This window comes from Ascaphus truei, chromosome 5 (genome assembly GCF_040206685.1).
Source record: "Ascaphus truei isolate aAscTru1 chromosome 5, aAscTru1.hap1, whole genome shotgun sequence".
Taxonomy (NCBI): Eukaryota; Metazoa; Chordata; class Amphibia; order Anura; family Ascaphidae; genus Ascaphus; species Ascaphus truei.
The window spans coordinates 307,816,296-307,829,003 of record NC_134487.1 but is presented as its reverse complement, the minus strand read 5'-3'; the positions used below and the strand labels follow the sequence as shown (position 1 = coordinate 307,829,003).

General features: G+C 40.6%; 1 long non-coding RNA gene across 1 annotated transcript in view; it reads left to right on the top strand.

Annotated features, from left to right (window-relative positions):
* Nucleotides 1-12,708, top strand: part of LOC142496323 (uncharacterized) — a 149,272-nt gene that overhangs the window by 111,782 nt on the left and 24,782 nt on the right. Inside the window, exon 2 of the long non-coding RNA XR_012801953.1 lies at nucleotides 11,398-11,464. This is a non-coding gene — a long non-coding RNA (uncharacterized LOC142496323). The remainder of the gene's footprint in view (nucleotides 1-11,397; nucleotides 11,465-12,708) is intronic.

Sequence of the window (12,708 nt, the reverse complement as noted above, 5' to 3'; positions counted from 1 at the left end):
TTTTATGAGTCACTACTGACATGAGAGAACTCTCTTCCCATGAGTGCTAAAGGCCATGTCTATACATACTGCGCTATATATATATATATATACACATACACAGCTGTCTCTTACACATTCAAATATTCCATCCCTCTATACCAATAGGGACTGCATAGTATCTACACACACTTTTAGTTATGCCACAGCCTCTTACATTTCCATACCTACACATACCATTGATATACACTTCCACTCCACACACACCTTTTGTAAAGCGCTGTATACACTGTGGGCTCTTCACCATTTTTATTTACATATACACACACACACACAGACACACACACACACACACACACACACACACACACATACTCTTACATCACTAACATTCAGGGACAATTTAACACCTCAATTCATAAAACAGCATACTGTACAGGGGGGAGGGATAGACTTCAATCACAGATCACATTCCAGGATGCACTGTTTTAAAGTTAAAACCCTTTTTTGGCTTCATTCATTGTAACATCGCCGGAAGAAGAGATCAGTGTATCTCGAAAGCTCGCAGAAATAAAAATCATCTATTCGTTTATATATATATATATATATATGTATGTGTGTGTGTGTGTGTGTGTGTGTGTGTTTGGGTGGTAACCAGTTTAGCTATCCACCAAATCAGAAAGGGCTGGCGTAAAGGTTTAGTTATTCTCCAAAGTGGAGTAGGCCTTTATTTTGTTTCTATTTGTATGTTTTGCCATGTTAAAGGATCAGGCGCAATAAAGCCAGGATTTAATTGCACCGTAATTGGTCTCCATTAAATGTACCTCTGCACACATCTCTTACAGCCCTGCAATCTGTAATCCAGCATTTTACAAACTGAATGTAAAAGAAATCATGTAACTTTGTAGGGCCTGATTAAAAATACATTTTTGGCAATGCAGGGAAAGGTAAACAAGTATTTATACCCCCGATAAATAGTGATATGTATGATATTAATTCTCCTGGAACTAAACGAATTGTGGATGTATAACTTCCTACATTGTAAAAGATGACATTTGAAACTGCCTTCCATACAGGTCTAACACTCATAAACACATGTTCCCTGACACTCAGCTGCTCAGCCTGCTACATTCCAAAACAGTCAACATAGCCGACCTTCAGGGGTAGCTCTGCTTTAATTCAAAGGCATTATTAAGCGTGAGAGACACAGGGGCTCCCCAGTGTCTATTTAAGGAAAGGAAGACACACTGAACATGCAGCAGCAGCAGCAGCAGCATGTGTCACATAAGTGACATGACTGGGATCCGTTTCTACTAACAATGTCCGGAGAATCTCTCCCATCCCAGCACACATAACACAGGAGCAAAATAATATCCTAATTATAACCAGAATAGCCTTTAAAACATGTTCATTGTGAGGTTACTATTTAGTTTATGTAAATGAAAGGTTATTGGAAAGTTAGGTTACCCAGTCTCCGTGTACAGAACTAGGCAACACAGGAGCCAGCCGCAGATATACAATGAAAAGATTCCAGTTATACAGTATTTATGTATCCGATATATTCAGGGTTACCACCTTCTACCGAAAGTAACCCGGAGATAACATTTTTACATTTACTTCTTACCTTCGGCGCGGCGGCAGTGGCGTCTCCCGGCGTCCCCTGACATCCGGGCATCTCCTCCTGCAACTGCTGTCAATGTGGCTGCGTGGCGCCAAATGGGACGCTACGTGATGTCAAGATGTCAAGTTGCCATGGCAACAGGACGCCTTATGGCACCGATGTCATATGATGTCCCATTGTCCTGGCAACGCGGCACCATTTGACACAGCGTTGCCATATTGACAGCAGTTGCAGGGGGGAGATGCCGGGAGGATGTCGGATGGATGCCGGGAGACGCCACCACCCGGAGGTTTACAAGGTAAGATACGTGGCGAAAACCCGTGGTCTCCGGGTGAAAGCCGAGATATATTAGGTACTCTTTGTTTGCATTCAGGAAACTTTGCTAGAGAGCTGCCTTGTATAAATACCTCATAGGCTACTAAATGCAAAACGAATGAAGACAAAGGCAAATTAACAACAAACATCGCTTAGAATAAATGTTTAGCAATGTTACATTCACAATGAATGGTGTGTTTTCTTTCATAAACAAGGAGCAGGTATGACTTGTACAATACATCTATTTCCTAGCACACCCAGATATACACATCTGGGTGTTACTATACATGTGTTACTAAATAAGTTGTTCAATAAAATCTGTGAAAAAATATACTTTTGACCTCACGACCCTGTTGCACCTCTGGAATCGGCATCCTGACGATGTATTTTGAATGCTACGGATAGAGTTTTTACACCGTGTCCCATGTAAGTGACAGTAATGTTGTGATACAAGTGTTTCATTGGATATTCAAAACAGAAAGAAAACTAGGTAACAACCCACAATTTACACCAGAATTAAAACGAGAATTGTATATTTACCAAAACATGACTTTCTGCATAAAATGACACTTTATATTGCTTTGAACTTCTAACGACTAAAACTCCTTCAGGCTTAGGCAATTCAGAAGAAGAAAGTAACCTCAACTCAGACACCACAGCGGAATGTGACATATTCAGATAATACCACTTTCTATGCACCAATAACCAATAGTCCTTCCTCTTACTAATCATTTATTGTTTAGAGCATTCAGAGCCCACAACAGGCGATACATGGAAGTTGGCGGCTGTAATTATTTGCAGGTGTCCATTATAAACAGAAGAATGAATGAAAGTAGACAGAAATGTTACAGATTGCTGCCGCTTGTGGTACTTTTGAATTCACCAACATGATACTGGACAGTAGTTCTTCAAACATTTATCCATGCAAAAGAGAGATGTACGGATGCCCTATAATTGCAGAATATAAATATATATATAAATATAAAGGTGCGGTTTTAGTTTAACAAAAGTTTTAAACTTTAGCAATTTTCTTAAGCATTGTACACATTCGGAAATGTCACCTACAGTACGTGTGTGTGTCTGTACGTGCAATATTTATGTTTGTGTATATACAGTATTTTTGCGTACTCAATGTGAGTGTGTATTTATGTGTGTGTAATGTATGTATTTGTGTGTGTGTGTGTTTATGTGTGTGCATGTGCAGTATTTGTGTGTTCTGTATGTTTGTGTGTATTCATGTGCATGTACAGTGTGTGTGTGTGTGTGTGTGTGTGTGTGTGTGTGTGTGTGTGTGTGTGTGTATGTACAGTATTTGTGTGTGTAATGTATGTATTTGTGTGTGTTTACAGTATTTGTTTGTGTACAGTATTTATGTGTGTGGAATGTATGTATTTGTGTGTGTGTGTACAGTATTTGTGTGTGTGGAATGTGATATAACAGTAACACACGCGATATAACAGTAACACACGCGATATAACAGTAACACACGTGATATAACAATATCACGCGCGATATTACAGGAATATGCCCGATAACAGTAACACACGCGATATAACAGTAACACACGCGATATAACAGTAACACACGCGATATAACAGTAACACGCGCGATATAACAGTAACACGCGCGATATAACAGTAACACACGCGATATAACAGTAACACGCGCGATATAACAGTAACACGCGCGATATAACAGTAACACGCGCGATATAACAGTAACACACGCGATATAACAGTAACACGCGCGATATAACAGTAACACGCGCGATATAACAGTAACACACGCGATATAACAGTAACACGCGCGATATAACAATAACACGCGTGATATAACAGTAACACACGCGATATAACAGTAACACACGCGATATAACAGTAACACACGCGATATAACAGTAACACACGCGATATAACAGGAATATGTGCGATATAACAATATCACGCGCGATATTACAAGAATATGCCCGATAACAGTAAAACACGCGATATAACAGTAACACACGCGATATAACAGTAACACACACGATATAACAGTAACACACGCGATATAACAGTAACACGCGCGATATAACAGTAACACACGCGATATAACAGGAATATGTGCGATATAACAATATCACGCGCGATATTACAAGAATATGCCCGATAACAGTAACACACGCGATATAACAGTAACACGCGCGATATAACAGTAACACGCGCGATATAACAGTAACACACGCGATATAACAGTAACACACGCGATATAACAGTAACACGCGCGATATAACAGTAACACGCGCGATATAACAGGAACATGTGCGATATAACAATAACACGCGCGATATAACAGTAACACACGCGATATAACAGTAACACACGCGATATAACAATAACACGCGCGATATAACAGTAACACACGCGATATAACAGTAACACACGCGATATAACAGTAACACACGCGATATAACAGTAACACACGCGATATAACAGTAACACTCGCGATATAACAGTAACACACGCGATATAACAGTAACACTCGCGATATAACAGTAACACACGCGATATAACAGTAACACACGCGATATAACAGTAACACACGCGATATAACAGTAACACACGCGATATAACAGTAACACTCGCGATATAACAGTAACACACGCGATATAACAGTAACACACGCGATATAACAGTAACACACGCGATATAACAGTAACACTCGTGATATAACAGTAACACGCGCGATATAACAGTAACACGCGCGATATAACAGTAACACGCGCGATATAACAGTAACACACGCGATATAACAGTAACACACGCGATATAACAGTAACACACGCGATATAACAGTAACACGCGCGATATAACAGTAACACGCGCGATATAACAGTAACACGCGCGATATAACAGTAACACGCGCGATATAACAGTAACACACGCGATATAACAGTAACACACGCGATATAACAGTAACACACGCGATATAACAGTAACACACGCGATATAACAGTAACACACGCGATATAACAGTAACACAATTGTAAAATATACTGGACACACAAATAAACTGTAACACACGCGATATAACAGTAACACACGCGATATAACAGTAACACACGCGATATAACAGTAACACACGCGATATAACAGTAACACGCACGCTATAACAGTAACACGCGCGATATAACAGTAACACGCGCGATATAACAGTAACACACGCGATATAACAGTAACACACGCGATATAACAGTAACACACGCGATATAACAGTAACACACGCGATATAACAGTAACACACGCGATATAACAGTAACACACGCGATATAACAGTAACACACGCGATATAACAGTAACACGCGCGCTATAACAGTAACACGCGCGATATAACAGTAACACGCGCGATATAACAGTAACACGCGCGATATAACAGTAACACACGCGATATAACAGTAACACACGCGATATAACAGTAACACACGCGATATAACAGTAACACACGCGATATAACAGTAACACACGCGATATAACAGTAACACACACGATATAACAGGAATATGTGCGATATAACAATATCACGCGCGATATTACAAGAATATGCCCGATAACAGTAACACACGCGATATAACAGTAACACACGCGATATAACAGTAACACACGCGATATAACAGTAACACACGCGATATAACAGTAACACACGCGATATAACAGTAACACGCGCGATATAACAGTAACACACGCGATATAACAGGAATATGTGCGATATAACAATATCACGCGCGATATTACAAGAATATGCCAGATAACAGTAACACACGCGATATAACAGTAACACGCGCGATATAACAGTAACACGCGCGATATAACAGTAACACACGCGATATAACAGTAACACCCGCGATATAACAGTAACACACGTGATATAACAATATCACGCGCGATATTACAGGAATATGCCTGATAACAGTAACACACGCGATATAACAGTAACACACGCGATATAACAGTAACACGCGCGATATAACAGTAACACACGCGATATAACAGTAACACGCACGATATAACAGTAACACACGCGATATAACAGTAACACACGCGATATAACAGTAACACACGCGATATAACAGTAACACACGCGATATAACAGTAACACACGCGATATAACAGTAACACTCGCGATATAACAGTAACACGCGCGATATAACAGTAACACACGCAATATAACAGTAACACGCGCGATATAACAGTAACACGCGCGATATAACAGTAACACACGCGATATAACAGTAACACACGAGATATAACAGTAACACACGCGATATAACAGTAACACGCGCAATATAACAGTAACACGCGTGATATAACAGTAACACACGCGATATAACAGTAACACACGCGATATAACAGTAACACACGCGATATAACAGTAACACACGCGATATAACAGGAATATGTGCGATATAACAATATCACACGCGATATTACAAGAATATGCCCGATAACAGTAACACACGCGATATAACAGTAACACACGCGATATAACAGTAACACACGCGATATAACAGTAACACACGCGATATAACAGTAACACACGCGATATAACAGTAACACGCGCGATATAACAGTAACACACGCGATATAACAGGAATATGTGCGATATAACAATATCACGCGCGATATTACAAGAATATGCCCGATAACAGTAACACACGCGATATAACAGTAACACACGCGATATAACAGTAACACGCGCGATATAACAGTAACACACACGATATAACAGTAACACACGCGATATAACAGTAACACGCGCGATATAACAGTAACACACGCGATATAACAGGAATATGTGCGATATAACAATAACACGCGCGATATAACAGTAACACACGCGATATAACAGTAACACACGCGATATAACAGTAACACACGCGATATAACAGTAACACACGCGATATAACAGTAACACACGCGATATAACAGTAACACACGCGATATAACAGTAACACACGCGATATAACAGTAACACACGCGATATAACAGTAACACACGCGATATAACAGTAACACACGCGATATAACAGTAACACTCGCGATATAACAGTAACACACGCGATATAACAGTAACACACGCGATATAACAGTAACACACGCGATATAACAGTAACACTCGCGATATAACAGTAACACTCGCGATATAACAGTAACACACGCGATATAACAGTAACACACGCGATATAACAGTAACACGCGCGATATAACAGTAACACGCGCGATATAACAGTAACATGCGCGATATAACAGTAACACACGCGATATAACAGTAACACAATTGTAAAATATACTGGACACACAAATAAACTGTAACACACGCGATATAACAGTAACACGTGCGATATAACAATAACACGCGCGATATAACAGTAACACACGCGATATAACAGTAACACACGCGATATAACAGTAACACACGCGATATAACAGTAACACACGCGATATAACAGTAACACGCGCGATATAACAATAACACGCGCGATATAACAGTAACACACGCGATATAACAATAACACGCGCGATATAACAGTAACACACGCGATATAACAATAACACGCGCGATATAACAGTAACACACGCGATATAACAATAACACGCGCGATATAACAGTAACACACGCGATATAACAGTAACACACGCGATATAACAGTAACACACGCGATATAACAGTAACACACGCGATATAACAGTAACACACGCGATATAACAGTAACACAATTGTAAAATATACTGGACACACAAATAAACTGTAACACACGCGATATAACAGTAACACACGCGATATAACAGTAACACACGCGATATAACAGTAACACACGCGATATAACAGTAACACACGCGCTATAACAGTAACACGCGCGATATAACAGTAACACGCGCGATATAACAGTAACACACGCGATATAACAGTAACACACGCGATATAACAGTAACACACGCGATATAACAGTAACACACGCGATATAACAGTAACACACGCGATATAACAGTAACACACGCGATATAACAGTAACACGCGCGATATAACAGTAACACGCGCGCTATAACAGTAACACGCGCGATATAACAGTAACACGCGCGATATAACAGTAACACACGCGATATAACAGTAACACACGCGATATAACAGTAACACACGCGATATAACAGTAACACGCGATATAACAGTAACACACGCGATATAACAGTAACACTCACGATATAACAGTAACACACGCGATATAACAGTAACACACGCGATATAACAGTAACACACGCGATATAACAGTAACACTCGCGATATAACAGTAACACGCGCGATATAACAGTAACACGCGCGATATAACAGTAACACGCGCGATATAACAGTAACACACGCGATATAACAGTAACACACGCGATATAACAGTAACACACGCGATATAACAGTAACACGCGCGATATAACAGTAACACGCGCGATATAACAGTAACACGCGCGATATAACAGTAACACGCGCGATATAACAGTAACACGCGCGATATAACAGTAACACACGCGATATAACAGTAACACACGCGATATAACAGTAACACACGCGATATAACAGTAACACACGCGATATAACAGTAACACAATTGTAAAATATACTGGACACACAAATAAACTGTAACACACGCGATATAACAGTAACACGTGCGATATAACAATAACACGCGCGATATAACAGTAACACACGCGATATAACAGTAACAAACGCGATATAACAGTAACACACGCGATATAACAGTAACACACGCGATATAACAGTAACACACGCGATATAACAGTAACACACGCGATATAACAGTAACACGCGCGATATAACAGTAACACGCGCGATATAACAATAACACGCGCGATATAACAGTACCACACGCGATATAACAATAACACGCGCGATATAACAGTAACACACGCGATATAACAATAACACGTGCGATATAACAGTAACACACGCGATATAACAATAACACGCGCGATATAACAGTAACACACGCGATATAACAGTAACACACGCGATATAACAGTAACACAATTGTAAAATATACTGGACACACAAATAAACTGTAACACACGCGATATAACAGTAACACACGCGATATAACAGTAACACACGCGATATAACAGTAACACACGCGATATAACAGTAACACACGCGCTATAACAGTAACACGCACGATATAACAGTAACACGCGCGATATAACAGTAACACACGCGATATAACAGTAACACACGCGATATAACAGTAACACACGCGATATAACAGTAACACACGCGATATAACAGTAACACGCGCGATATAACAGTAACACGCGCGCTATAACAGTAACACGCGCGATATAACAGTAACACGCGCGATATAACAGTAACACGCGCGATATAACAGTAACACACGCGATATAACAGTAACACACGCGATATAACAGTAACACACGCGATATAACAGTAACACACGCGATATAACAGTAACACACGCGATATAACAGTAACACGCGCGATATAACAGTAACACGCGCGATATAACAATAACACGCGCGATATAACAGTACCACACGCGATATAACAATAACACGCGCGATATAACAGTAACACACGCGATATAACAATAACACGCGCGATATAACAGTAACACACGCGATATAACAATAACACGCGCGATATAACAGTAACACACGCGATATAACAGTAACACACGCGATATAACAGTAACACAATTGTAAAATATACTGGACACACAAATAAACTGTAACACACGCGATATAACAGTAACACACGCGATATAACAGTAACACACGCGATATAACAGTAACACACGCGATATAACAGTAACACACGCGCTATAACAGTAACACGCACGATATAACAGTAACACGCGCGCTATAACAGTAACACGCGCGATATAACAGTAACACGCGCGATATAACAGTAACACGCGCGATATAACAGTAACACACGCGATATAACAGTAACACACGCGATATAACAGTAACACACGCGATATAACAGTAACACACGCGATATAACAGTAACACACGCGATATAACAATAACACACGCGATATAACAATAACACACGCGATAGATATAGATATATATATACAGTGTTCGACAAACCTATACATTTGCACGCCCCGGGCGAGTGGATTTAACATTGTGGCGAGCTCCTATTGGCCCAAGCAGCAGATTTATGGTACTACAGTAGGTGGCGAGTAGATTTTTTTGTTCGGCAAGTAGATTTTTTGGTGATTTGTCGACCACTGTATATATATATATATATATATATATACACATATATACATACACATACATACATATATCGGTGTTTCCCCCACCATTGGGAGATGACCCTGCTACCAGGTGTGTAGTGTGCTGGTACCTGCTGGCTTACAGGCTACTGAGGTGTCCGGCGGTGGTAGTGGGGACATCAGGACAGGATTCTGGGGTAGATGGTGCTTCTTTCTCACGTTGGTGTCAGCGCCTCCATCTCTTGCAGGCTCCAGGAATGTGGAGGCGATCCCTGCAGGAGAACTCACACTGCTCCCCTGGATAGATTGCACTCACGAGGCAGGAGTAGATTTTATACAGTAACGGCCACTGTCTTTATTCCTCACAGCATATAACAGCACACACTGGAACACTGTAAACAGCTTACTCTGGGCCTTCAGCCTCCAGATGGTCCCTGGACTCCCGCCCCTGGCCATGAGCACCAAGGGCGGTCCTTGCTCTTCCCTGACTCCCTATTAGAGTCAGAGGTATGGCATTCACACCCACTCCCCGAAGGGAGGGGACAGCAGGGGCCAGAGCCCTGTATACCTCTGTGTGATACCTGTCTCTCTCAAGAGGGAGAGACAACTAATTAAATTTACATGTGCAGCCCCTTAAGTACCAAGGGGGAAGGTCCATGGTCTGAGCTCCTTATTGGGCAGAACACAAGCCTTAGCCTTCACACATACTGTATACACACATTCATTGCACACGTTACTATTTCTATTAGGAGATGCAAATCCTATCCTCCTATCAGACACTAACATGAGTCATAGATGTATTACTCTATCCAATCCAAAGTTACCAAATGTAGGCCCGCCCCTGTGTGAGGCAGAATATATTACTTTGCAATTCCTTTGTTAAACTATGTGAGCATATCCCTGGGTATGGCTCGCATCTACTAATTAGTAAAACCAGCTGAAAAATTACTCCATTGCTGATGTTTCAACTTTGTCCTGAATATATTCTTTAACAAGACTACGTAAGGTTGTGTGCAGCACAAACTCTTGTTTCCACGTTCTAGTCTCTGGAAAGGAAGGAAATTGAGAATAATTTTGGTACAGACAGCGACTTCAAGAGAAAATTTGAATCCCTGTGCTGAAATATTACATGAATATGACTCAAACATGCAGAAGTGCCTGGTGCAGATAGGAAATTAAAGTCACTTATTTTATATTCTCAGGTGGGGATGAAAGAGTGGATTACCAGCCGCAAGAACATTGAAGAGGATGGGGAAATTAATAAGCTAGGTGAGTTATATGAAAGCTGCAGACCAAGCAATATCCTACAGTACGTGTGTATTTTTAAAATAAATCAGTTCTGTACTATGAGAAAATACTTGTAGCATTTTTTTGAAACCACTGTGAATTACATTTTTAACGTAACAAGCTTTTTTTTTGTTTCTATAGCAACCATTTACAAAGTCACATTCCCTTCCTCTTCTGAAACAAGCTCATGCACACCCCTTTTTGAGCCCTGCCCTCTCTAGCAGTGCACCAATTGTATCCAGTGACTGCCTGGTCACATGATCTTCCCCACAGAACTTTCCATCTTTGGTCCTCTTCTGCTGCACTGATGGCCATTTAGTGAACCCCTGAGCCGAATCTTCGCCGATCGATCACAGAAGAATGGATCGATCGGCAATTTAGCTAATTACTTATAATTGTGTGGATTGTATTGATGCGCATATTAAAGGGGAATAAAATAAAATTTAAAAAAACGCAGTTTGGACTGCAACTTTAAGACCTGAAGTTTACCTTGCTGGTGTCTTTGCTGAAGGACAACGTTAACCCCTTGATGTAACCTGACAAGTGAACGCTTCTCTGTAACACCGTTAACACGTACGGTCTGGATTCAAGATATTGTCCAAAGCAGACGATTGTACGATTCCAGGTGTATTGAATCAGGGCTTATCTTTCTATTGACCATTTCAATTGTTAACGCAGTGTTAAAAAGGTAGATTAATCATTAAATAAAAAATATGCCTTGGTCCTCTGGGTATCAAGAAAAATGTGACTTCTTACCTGTAGATTGACACTTAAGGGGTCAAGTACATTAGTTAATGTCTATTGGGAATTGGTGACAAGACCCCATAAAAAGGCACCCTGCGAAAATGTATCAGCATCATTTATAACTAGTTTGCTACTTGTGTATCAGTTTGCAATTTGCATAGTGTCAATAGGAGAGATTGTGTAGGAGTTATGCAGTACGTACTGCACCGACACACTTTATTCGAGCAAATACCCGGTATGTACCTGGCAGATACCTGGAATGCGCCGCTCCTCACCTCTGACAAGCCCCGTTGCATTTGCCTTCCCAGCCTGGGTTCATGCCTGGCTGATGGGCGGCTGATCTTTTAAATGATAATGATTAGGATTTAATAGGCTGCAATGCTTCGCGTGTCTACCAGATGGCATAAATTCATGAATTGTAATGCAGTATATATATATGTACTGTTCAGTATTGCAGCCAGCGGGAATAAAATGCTTCAATC